The sequence below is a fragment of the Lithobates pipiens genome, unplaced genomic scaffold, assembly GCF_037356315.1.
Source record: "Lithobates pipiens isolate NorthernLeopardFrog02 unplaced genomic scaffold, aLitPip1_a1.2 Scaffold_13, whole genome shotgun sequence".
In the NCBI taxonomy this organism is placed as follows: Eukaryota; Metazoa; Chordata; class Amphibia; order Anura; family Ranidae; genus Lithobates; species Lithobates pipiens.
The window spans coordinates 170282366-170294744 of record NW_027507718.1 but is presented as its reverse complement, the minus strand read 5'-3'; positions in this window follow the sequence as shown (position 1 = coordinate 170294744).

Sequence of the window (12379 nt, the reverse complement as noted above, 5' to 3'; positions counted from 1 at the left end):
AAGCAATTGAGCAGGTTAAAATTTTATTTAGAATAACCCACACCACTTATCAAATAGACACCTTAAAGAAGTATTTTCATAAAATATTATACAATTTTATTTAATCACAAAGGGGACTAATTGGTCCCTTTTGGATCAATGGCCCTGTTGGGGATTCAAAGCTCCTAATTTTCTGGCTGTAGCTCCACCCCCATTGGACACGCCATGGATCTCATTGATCTGCAATTGAGCTTCCCATAGAAGTAGCATAAAATACCTGGATGAAAGTGGATCTGTGGAGGTAGGACCTCAGCCGAAAGTGAGAAATAATCACACATGCTTCTGAGAGGGGCTGGCACAGGTCATATTGGACATGAACTATATCTTTGGCCTGGATGGTGTATCTTCTTCGTAGGAAAGTATCACTGGAATAGGGTAGTGGCCTGAAAATCTGTATCAAAACAGACACTCTGGGGGTTATTCACTAAAGGAAAATCCACTTTGCACTGCAAGTGCACTTGAAAGTAAAGTTGCTGTAGATTGGAGGGGGACATGCAAGGAAAATAAAAATCCTTAGCTTGCACATGATTGGATAATAAAATCAGCAGAGCTCCACTTATTTCAGATCTATCCCTTAGATTTAGAGTGACTGCACTTCCAAGTGCACTTGCAGTGCAAAGTAGATTTGCCTTTTGTAAATTACCCCTTCTATCTCTTAGCTGAGGGGGCATTTATGCACAACAGAACTGACCACCACATGCTTTGTTCTTGAATGGGTAGTAATTCCACTTTGCTACCCAACTGCTGGCAGCAGGGTGTCCTTGTTTAACCACTTGCTTACTGGGCACTTAAACCCCCCTCCTGCCCAGACCAATTTTCAGCTTTCAGCGCTGATGCACTTTTAATGACAATTGTGCGGCCATACAACACTGTACCCAAATGAAATTTTTATGGGGGCGTGGCCTGGCGATGCAATAGAGCGGACGTGTGCTCTGTAAGCTCCGGGGCCGACACTACTAAAATAGCCTAAACTTTACGGATTCTCTCACATCCTTCTCGCCTGACGATGGGTCGGCGAACGGGCAAGTCCCTACCCAAGAAAGGTGCCTCTACGGGGTCGATTAAGCGGTTCCTTTCCGTGGAACCTGAAGATGCGGAGGGACAGGACGGCCTAGGCCGCTCGCCACGCTGTGCGCCTCTGGGAGTAGACCCCGCCTCCCGCGATAGGCCGGAACGGAGACCGCGCTCGTCTGAGTCTTCTGCGGACTCGGGCGATGAGGAGGACCTGCCTAGTTCTGCCGGTGCGGCGACGAAGGTGAGCGGCCTGCCTACCAACTCTGACCTGGCCTCTATGCTGATAAACTTGGAGCGGGTCATTAAGAAGGAGGTCTCCGCGGTCCGATCGGACCTGTCTCAAGTATTGCTGCGGGTGGAAGAATCCGAGCAACGCCTGGATCGACATGCGAACGCTATTAGGACTTTACAGGCGACTACCCGTCAGCTTGCAATTGCTCATCGAACGACCCTTTACAAGCTCGAAGACCAGGAGAATGGCAACAGACGCAATAACGTTCGGATTCGGGGTCTCCCTGAAGCAACTGGAGATGATGACCTCTTACCGTCCGTCAGAGGCATTTTTAACAGCCTCCTCGGCCGAGCGGCGGATGCCCCCTTAAAGATTGACCGGGTGCATAGAGCTCTTCGACCCCGCAACCTCACCACGGACATCACACGGGACGTCATATGCCACCATTATCCCGAGAAGGAGCTGATCATGCAGAAGGCCAGGGGCGCCACACCATTCGACTTTGATGGGGCGATGTTATCCTTCTTTCCCGATTTGGCAAGGGAGACTTTAGATAGACGCAGAGCCCTGCATCCCCTCACGGAACTGCTTCGGGCGGCGTCCATTAAATATAAGTGGGGCTTTCCTGCGGCCCTGATTGCTTCTCAGGATGGCAGAACCGCGATACTTCGCTTCCCAGAAGATCTGACCAGATTCTGCAACGACCTGAATGTTAATATCCCAGAGCTACCTGGCTGGCAGGATGGCATCCCACCTTTACCCAATGGGGCCGACCAGGGATGGCAGAAAGTGGGTCGTGCCCGTCGCACCTCCGCCCAGGATCACCGCCCTTGAAACGACAAAGTGCCCTGCCGTTTGCTTTCCCGCACTGGATTCTTGGCTGCAATCGCAGGGATTACCACCCTGCTGAGGGTGAGATGTCTTCCCTGCCCTGGCTGTAAGTAGACAAGGACCGACTCTGGCGGCTGCTGGACCTTGCTAGGCTACGGGTAGGATGTTGATTGCTGTGCCAACTACCCCTTTATGCCTCCCTGGGGGCCCCTTCCCGAGGGTGGACATTGCTATCTTTTCGTTCTGGGTCCTCTGATTTTGTTTTGCATATGTTTTGTTTAATGTTGTTTTATTTTTTCTTTTCTCTCCCCTTGTTTTTTAATTTTGGTCGGATTGCGGTTTCCCCTTGCATGCTTTACCGCCCTGGTTCCGTACTCTATTATACATGCGTTCTACTGTTATACATATTGGATGATGTGAGTTATCTGCTGTAGTGTCGGCGCCGGGCCACTGGGCTGTGCTTCAGACCCCCATGGTGTGGTTTGTGCCCAGTTGCCTGAGTCCCGTCTCCCCCTTTTTGAGCGGGGGCTGCCTGGCGCGGGGTCCCGGTGTCCTTGCCCCTTCTGGGGTGGGGGGCGCGGGGGCCCTGTGGCGGGCATGTAGCCCGCTCTCGCACGGCATGATTATGCGTGCAACACTAGCTGTTGTCAGACAGCATTTTTTCTGGTATTTTCTGTTTTTCCCACTACTATGTGGTCTTTTCTCTTTCTGTTCCTTTTCCTTCCTTTTTTCTTCTCTCTCCCCCCTCCCTTGGCTCCTTCCTGCACCCTCCCCTGCCCTCTCCCCCCCATTTAGCGATGGTCCGCCTCTGTATTGTACTGGTTATAAGTTGGTGTTCGCTGTTCCTCCTCCGGAGACCTCATGGCCACGGTGAACCTTGTATCTTTTAACGTAAGGGGCCTCCATGCTCCGGGGAAGAGACACAATTTATATAGAGAGCTGGATCGTCTGCGTGGGGACGTGGTCTTCCTCCAGGAGACCCACCTCACACATACGACCCTAGTCAGACTACACTCCCCAAAGTACCCCACGTGGTACTACAGCCTTTCAGATATTTCCAAAGGGTGTGGCCATTGGGTTTCGTGGGGGAACTGCGTTCACGTTTGAAGCTATGCTGAGCGATCCTGCGGGACGCTTTTTGTTTCTCCGGGGCACCCTGGGCAGCATGCCGTGTACCCTAGCTACCTTATATTCCCCTAACAAGGATCAAGCGAGTTTTCTTGCCTCCACACTCAACTCCTTGCAGAGTTTTGCCCGTGGATGTATCCTACTAGCGGGCGACTTTAATGTTCCGCTGGAACCTACTTTGGACACCTCTAGGGGTGGCCCCTCTTTATCCGGCAGAAGATTAAAGTTTTTACGCTCACGACTCCATGACCTACAGTTGATGGATATCTGGAGAATTGCTCACCCACGGGAAAGGGACTTTACCTACTATTCTTCCGTACACCAAACGTATTCCAGAATTGATTTGTGTTTCATTGATCATCAACACCTACCGCTCATAGTGAAGTCAAGCATTGACTCCTCTCCCCTGTCAGATCACGCACCTATCTCGTTAACTATCAAAGTAGAGTCCATACCCCTTAAATCCACTAATTGGAAGTTGAATGAAGACCTGATAGCCGAGGAGGCGGACAAAAAGGTGATGGGCGACAATTTAGAGTTTTACTTTAGGACTAACGTGAGCCCTGACGTTTCCCCGGGAGTGTTATGGGAGGCCCACAAGGTGTATATTAAGTAAGTTTATGGAATTGGGATCAAGGAAAAAGAGGGAGCGCACGCTACACCAATCTATCTTGCTGCGTGAAATTGCAGGCTTGGAACGCCAACACAAACTAAATCAGACCCCGGCCCTTTTCCACGCCCTGACTGAGAAACGGGAGACCCTGAAGTCCCTCCTTCATTTGGACCAAAAGCGACGCTCTCGGTTAGTGGCTCAACGGTTTTATGAGTGGGGGGATAAACCCAGCAGGTTGTTGGCCAACTCGGTGCGACAGCGTAAGAACGCAGCGTTTATTGCTAAGGTTAAGACCCCCTCGGGAGACCTGGTGTTTGATACCCCCCAAATAGCCAAGACGTTTAGGGACTTTTATCAACGCCTCTATCAGGTGCACCAGGACGTCCGGGATGGAGACACAAGGGGACGCCTTATCCGGGACTATCTGGCCCGTGCCGCCCTCCCCACGCTCCCTACGGAGGTCTTGGCTTCCTTGGAGAGTGAGTTTACATCGACGGCTCCTGGGCGCCATGAAGGGCATGGCCTGTGGCAAGGCCCCGGTACCTGATGGCCTCACGGTGACTTATTATCGATCGTACGCTGACATACTGATCCCTTACTTGACCAACTATGCTAACGTGACCTCGACCGGAGGAGATCTTCGTCCGGAAACCACTCATGCCCACATCACTGTTATCCCCAAGGCGGGCAAAGACCCCAGTGATTGCGCAAGCTACCGTCCTATTTCGCTATTGAACATTGACGCAAAAATTTATGCTAAAGCCATTGCAAACCGACTGCTCCCCCTGACCACAATGGATCTCGCAGGACCAGACGGGGTTCATCCCGGGTAGGGAGGCGCGGGATAACTCCCTTCGCACACTTTCCCTGATGGCGTATGTACGGCGGACTTCCCAGCCCACCCTGTTACTTTCCACAGATGCTGAGAAGGCGTTTGACAGGGTGGACTGGGAATATCTTATGGCAACGCTGACGCATCTAGGAATTGGCCCCTCTTTGCGCTCTAAAATATCAGCCTTATACCACCGTCCCACTGCTCAAATACGAATTAATGGCACCCTTAGTGACCCCTTCTCCTTATACAATGGCACCCGCCAGGGATGCCCACTCTCGCCAATTTTGTTCGCGATTTCCCTAGAACCATTCCTCTCCCTCATCAGGCGCAACTCGAGTATACATGGTATATCAATAGGCAAAGCGGAACACAAATACGCAGCATACGCTGATGATATATTGTTTTATGTACAACAACTGCTGATCACCCTCCCCAATCTTATGTCTGAGTTTTCGGCTTATGGCTTGGTTTCGAATTTTAAAATTAATATGTCCAAATCGGAACTGTTAAATATCTCTGTCCCCGCCCGACAGGTGTCTCACCTGAAACAGAACTACCCCTTTACTTGGCAGGCGAGCTCCATGAAATATTTAGGTATTCAACTCACGCCCTCCCTGTCGTCCCTATTCCGCGCTAACTTTATACCTCTGCTTAACACACTTAGGTCAGATATCCAGAAATGGTCCCAGCTGCGACATTCTTGGCTGGGTAGAATCGGGATGGTCAAGATGAATTTGCTGCCCAGGGTGCTCTTTATGCTTCAGATGGTCCCGTTCGGGATACCGGTGTTTTTTTTTACGATCTTGACCTCTATGGTGTATAGATACATATGGAATAGAAAAAAAACCAGACTCCCTAGATCTCTCCTCACCCACCCTAAGTGTAATGGTGGCTTAGCAGTGCCAGATTTTAAGCTTTATTATCGATCCATTGTGTTGACTAGGCTCTCTGACTGGAAATACTGCAAGGAGGCTAAACTATGGGTTAATCTAGAGACAGACCTATGTGGCACTGAACTTTCCACGCTGATGTGGATCCCGAGGAAATTCCAGACTCTCTTGCCTACTACGTCAACGCTAACGCAATCAACCTTGATGGTATGGGACTCTCTGTGTAAGACACATGGATGGACGTATAATTCCCCCCTGATGCCCTTGATAGGACACAATTTCTTCCCACCTGGTAATATGGACCCTCAAACTCATCCATGGCAGCTGGGCAATAAAATCTACCTGCATCAAATCGCCGGCCCCTCCGGCGTTTTACCGCTCTCTACCATCATGGGTGCATCTCCCATATCATATATGGACCGCTGGAAACATCATCAATTACTGGCCTTTGTTCGTTCGCTCCCAAAACCCTTACACTCCTTGGCGGAGCTTACGCCTTTGGAAACCGCATTTGCCGACACTCGCCCAACTGAGAAGCCAATCTCGTACTTTTATCAAGCACTGCTGTCCCTCACTTCTACTAGTACCCCCACATTCCTACGCAACTGGGAACAGGATCTACAAATGGAACTCTCGCTGACTCAAAAATCACATATCCTAGCTCTGGCACATAACTCCTCCGGATCCTCTAAAACGTCGGAAATGGCGTATAAACTTTTAACCAGATGGCACTACACGCCTGTGGTATTGCATAGGTTTTTCCCCCTGACATCACCACTGTGTTGGTGGGAGTGCGGTGAAAGGGCTACTCATGCTCATATTTGGTGGTACTGCCCGAGGATCCGTCCATTCTGGCTAACGATTTTATATTGGATTAAAGAGATCCAGGGATGGGAGGTTCCTAATGATCCATGGTATGTTTTGTTCCACTGTAAGGGGAAGCCAACAGGCCCTTATAAAAGATCAATTACACCCCACCTTCTTAATGCCACAAAAACCCTCATTCCACAATTTTGGAAACTGAGGAAGATCCCTACGCTCCGACGTTGGTTACTCAACGTGGATACCACTTATTACATGGAGGACCTGACTCTCTCCCTCCATGGCAAATCTGAGCTGGCAAAAAAAATCTGGGCCTGTTGGGTTGCCTTTAAATACTCCTCTAGCTATGCAGATATAATGTCTCATCCACTGTGATGTAATCATAACACTTAAGGTTTTTAAGGTAATTTTGGAGCTGATATCAGAGGCGGACCTGCATCCCCCTCCCCCCCTCCCCCCCTCCCCCACCTTCACATTCCCCACACTTTTCTATGTTCTTTATTTCCTGCCTTTTTCTTCCTTTCTTCCTTTTCTTTTCTCTTTCTCTATATCTGTCAATTGTGTTTTCTCTTTTATAATGGAAGAGAAGGGTGTATTCTTATTACCGCAGAGGTTTGATGGTTCCAGCAGCAGTGATTCATACCGATCACCTGGTCATGTGACTTTGAAATCCTGACGGTGGTTCCAGTTCATATACTGCCTCTGTTAGCTAGGCCCTCGTGGGCGGTACTTTGCTTTGAACCATGGTTGGTGATGATGTGATACAACTGTCCCCTGCGCTGGTTTACGTATTGTCTGTTATGTTATTGTACATGCTTCTTTTCTTCAATAAACATTAATTTAAAAAAAAAAAAAATGAAATTTTTATCATTTTTTTTCCCACAAATAGAGCTTTCTTTTGGTGGTATTTAATTACAGCTGGGAGTTTTATTTTTTGCTAAACAAACAAAAAAAGATGTAAAAAAAAAAAAAAAAATCATGTTTAATAGTTTGTTATAAAATTTTGCAAACAGGTAATTTTTCTTCTTCGTTGAAGTGCGCTGATGAGGCGGCACTGGTGGGCACTGATAGGCTGCACTGGTGGGCACTGATAGGCATAGTTAAGGCGGCACTAATAGGCACAGATAAGGTGGCATGATAGGCACAGATAAGGCAGTACTGATGGGCACAGATAAGGCAGCACTGATGGGCAAAGATGGGCACAGATAAGATGGCACGGATGGGTGGCACGGATGGGTGGCACTAAGGGGCACTGATAGGTACCACTGATAGATGGGACTGATGAGCACTGATAGGTGGCACTGATAGGTGGCTCTGATAGGTGGCACTGCTGGGCACTGATGGGCACTGATGGGCACTGGTAGATGACACTGATGGGCACGGATATGTGGCACTAGGGTGCAGCACCGTTGTTGAGGCAGATTGTGGGCACTGATGGGTGGCACTTTTTAATCACTGAGGTGGCACTGGCAGGGGGCAGGTGGGCACTGGTAAGCTGGCCGTGATTGGGACTAATGTCCCGATCACGGCCGCCGGTGATCGGCTCTATTTTCTCTCCTCGCGCTGTTAGCGCGAGGAGGAAAAATAGCCGATTACCGGCTCCGTTGTATCACATGATCAGCTGTCATTGGCTGACAGCTGATCATGTAGTAAGGGGTCGGGATCGACCCCTTGCTCCGATCCGTGATCAGGCGAGTCTCATAGACTCGCTGATCACAAAGCGCGCCGTGCGCCCCTCAGGGGGCGCGCAGGCCGCTCGTGCACGGGACGACGTCAATAGACGTAGTCCTGGCAAAGGAGGTCCGAGCTGTAGCCGTCATTTGGCTATAGCGCGGATCTCTAGTGGTTAATGACTTCCTCTGTGTATGGTTTGGGCATTATCTCTGGAGATGGATAAGCTCAAAAACCCCAGCATGTAGACCAGGGGTGACCAACCAGTGGCCTGGGGACCACATGTGACCCACAGAGCCCTCTGTTGTGGCCCTCGACCTCCTGCTCTCTGATGGCGGGTTGGCAAGCCCAGATTGTGGGTTGCTGACCCGCCATCCCAGAGCATCAGTGTTGTTAATGGAGCTGGCGGTAGAGAAAGCAAGCGGCTAGAGAGCTGCATAAACTGATGCTTCCTATATTGCGCCGCCTCCTGGTACAGGCAGAGTGATACCAAATGCACTCTGCTGGGACATCAACAGCCAGCGATACCTGAATGGAAGACTGTTATTAAAGGTAAGTTTATTACTAAAATCACAGTGTATATATGAGCATATCTCTTCTGCAGTGGTTACTGGGCTGCTTTCAAACTGATCCGCAGGTGCAGTGCAGAACACCTGTGGGTTACCTGCACTGAGCCATAGACTTCTGTTATTACCTGCAGGTGTGGTGAGCTTTCAGACCTGCATGATATAATATAAGTCTAAGGCAAAGTGCAGCTAACCCACAGGAAAGCCACAGGTGTACTGCACTGCACTTGCAGTACAGGAAAACCACAGCATGTCAGTGTAAAAGCAGCATTAGGCCCCTATGGCATGATCGGTCCGACCCAATCAGATCCTCCGTTCACCTCTATTGAGCCACAGATGTAAACGGATTTGTGGCCATATACACCCACCATCTCCAATCAGGTCCACTAAAAAAACAGAAGGGGGGGATCCTGTCCCATTCCATCATGGCAGATCAGATCGGAAAGCCCATAGAGTAGAGCGAGCCATGTGCGTGTCCGCTCTGCATATGTAGGGTGGACATGGACCTGTCATCCGCTCGCTCCACTCATTGTGGCCCGTGACTAGTTACTAAGTCGCTTAAGTGGCCCTCACTCTTTAAAAGGTTGGATACCCCTGATGTAGACAGTGACCTTGCCTACCTTGACCACCTCTAAGTATTCTTGTCTGCATTACAATGCAGAAAACTCTGCCGGGAGTCATCCTTTCTGTCAATTTCTAGATGGCCACCTACAACGGGCCATCTCTTTATATGCAGATGATTTTACACACATGGGGTGTATTCAAGCCTATATGTCTATGCTCCTGACATGCTATGGAAACTTCTAAAAGTTCATGGAACATCAAATTGGGATTGCTTCTTATTTGCGCAAGGTTTCTCTAAGCTTATCAGATAGCAGTCCATCTACAAATTGATTCCCATGACCTGGTCAGCTTGTCCTCAACCTTTTTCCTGTTGTTTATCTCTCTTGCAATGTCTTGCATTTCCAGGATATATTGTCAAATGGATTCTTCCACTCTCTGCTTTCTGGTCGATGAAATGGATCCTTAGGTACCCTAATTTCATAATTTGGCTATACACCAATTCTAAGCGGTTAAATCAAGGGAATTGTGGTCTTCCAATGCAAGGTGTAAGAATAGAGTAATATTAAAGGTTACATTTTTTTTTTTATAACAAACATGTTATACTTACCTGCTCTGTGCAATGATTTTGCACAGAGCAGCCCTGATCCTCCTCTTCTTGGGTCCTCAACTAGCATTACTGGCTCCTCCTCTTCTCCAAGTGCCTGCTATGGAGGAACTCGTGCGTGCTCGCTCCTGAGCCCCGCTCTGTTTGTCCATAAGACCCTGCTTCCTCCTTCATTGGCTGTGGTTGATAGCAGCTGGAACAAATTAGGAGGCAGGGACCCAGGGGTGCAGCCGCTCTCATATACATCATTGGATCGTAATTGGGCTCAGGCAAGTGCTAGGGGGGCTGCGGGTGAAGCTGCATACTGAAGGTTTTTTGTGTAAGTTTAGGAGATATTCACAGTACCTACAGGTAAGCCTTATAAGCTTGTGTGTAGGTACAAGTGGTAGTACAGGAGTTTACTACAAAAATAAATAAAACAAAAAACAACACACAGGAATCGTCTTTGACCTGCCCCCTCTCTGCTCTAATTGACTCACTGGCTGCAATTAACAGCAGCAGAAGCAAAAGGCTCCCGCTGCTGTGTGAGCCAACAAGGAGAGAGACCCAGGAGAGCGGTTGCTCTCATGCACAAAGCTGGATTGAGATGGGGCTCAGGTAAGTATAATGGGGGCTGCACCCAGAAGTTTTTTTACCTTAATGCATAGAATGTATGAAGGTAAAAAAACTTCAACCTTTAAAACCACTTTAACATTCTTACTTTCCCATCTAGGGCATTAGTGGCCAGTTCTCCCCCCTGAGGAGGCAGGATAACATATGGTCTGATCAGACCTGCAATTTCTTGACTCAATCACTCAAGACCTGACATGACGCTGTGTACTTGGGTAATTGTAGCAGGAATTTTGCCAGGAATAAGGGCCGGTTCACACAGCGGGCGATGCGAGGCGACACGACTCGCCTCGCCTCGCTCCCGCAAGTCGCCCCCGTTCTGTACAATGGAACCGTTCTGAGAGGAGCGACTCGAGTCGCTCCGACTCAGAAAAAAGGTTCCTGTACTACTTCTGGGCGACTTCGGGGGCGACTTGCATTGACTTCTATACAGAAGTCCTCTGCAAGTCGCCGCCGAGGCCACCGCAGGTTGCAGCGAGGCAAGTCGGAGACGCCTCGCCGCGCCTGCAGTGTGAACCGGCCCTTAGGTTGTCTTTATTGCAGGGCCTGTAGATTGCTTTTTTCCCTCTTCTGTAGTACTACCAGGAGCTCTGTTGTGTTGTGCTGCTCCCATCACTATTGTCCAGCATGGCTATTCCTGTTCTTAGACACCAAGTTTAATAGAATAAGTAATCAGCCAAATGATAAGAATAGGAATACTAAATCTTGCAGTTTAATAAACCTGAGGGTGGGGTCAACTCACCCAGTGCACATGGGGCCTTTTTGCTTACTCTCACTCCTCTCCTTGAATGAATGAATGAATGAAATACTTGTATAGCGCACAATGCGAACTGAATCGCCTCTAGTCCTTCCCCAGACTCTTTATAGCTTTTCATTTGCTAACGCCCGGTACCAGGCGGGGCATCAATGTTATAGCAGCACCCTGACTTAGAAGTGAAACATACACCCTTGTGTCTCTGTATCATAACCTGAAGCTCTATACAGGTGTCCCCCCTGTCCCACGAAAAACATACACCTGCTCAGAATGTGACATTTTGAAGGAGACACCACATTGCTGTGTCCCATTTCACCAATCCAGCTAGAATCTACCACCCATCTCCCAGTGACAGAGCAAGTCCTGCAGGGAACCAGCCTGGACATCATGCACACGCATAATTAACTCTTTCATACCATACAGCTTGGTCCCTAGGGCCTCCACCACACCCATCCAGACCCGATTGCTGGGGCATCGACTGCTCCCTTCAGTATGCATGGGACCCGTCACCCATGCTGGTACTGCTCTACCATTGTCTGGCTGTCATATCATTCTTCTCTCGTACATTTTGCCCCTAGTGATGGTATGTCAGCACTTTACCCCAAGTGTGTGCATTGGCCCTGTTCTTCTATATGTCATTACCATCATACACCCCTTTAACACCTTCCTGTCTGGCCTATAGCAGATTGACAGCCATGCGGGGGCTTTACAGGTCTGACTAAATGTCATATGATGCCCTTCACATCGCACCGCTCATGTGCGTCCGCAGGGGCACTCAGCACGGCGATTGGTAGTGAGCTGTGTTGCCGCATCAGGGTAAAGAGACAATTAAATAGGCTCTTTACCATGTGATCAGCTGTGTGCAATCTGAGCACAGGAAATATCAGCATTTCCTGTCCTCAGGGCTGTTACTGCCTGAGGAAAGGAAAGCCGATTACCGACTTTCCAATTACAGGGGACAATTACACTGATAATCAGGGCACTGATCATTAATGTCTTGATTATCAGTGTAGCTCCATCAGTGTCCATCAGTGCAGCATATCAGTGTCCATCAGTGCAGCATATCTGTGCCCTTCAGTGTCGCATATCAGTGCCTGTCAATGCCACCCATCAGTGTCACCTTATCAGTGCAGCCTCATCAGTGCCCATTAGTGCAGCTTATCAGTTCTCCATGCCACCTCATCAGTGCCTATCAGTGGTGCCTCAT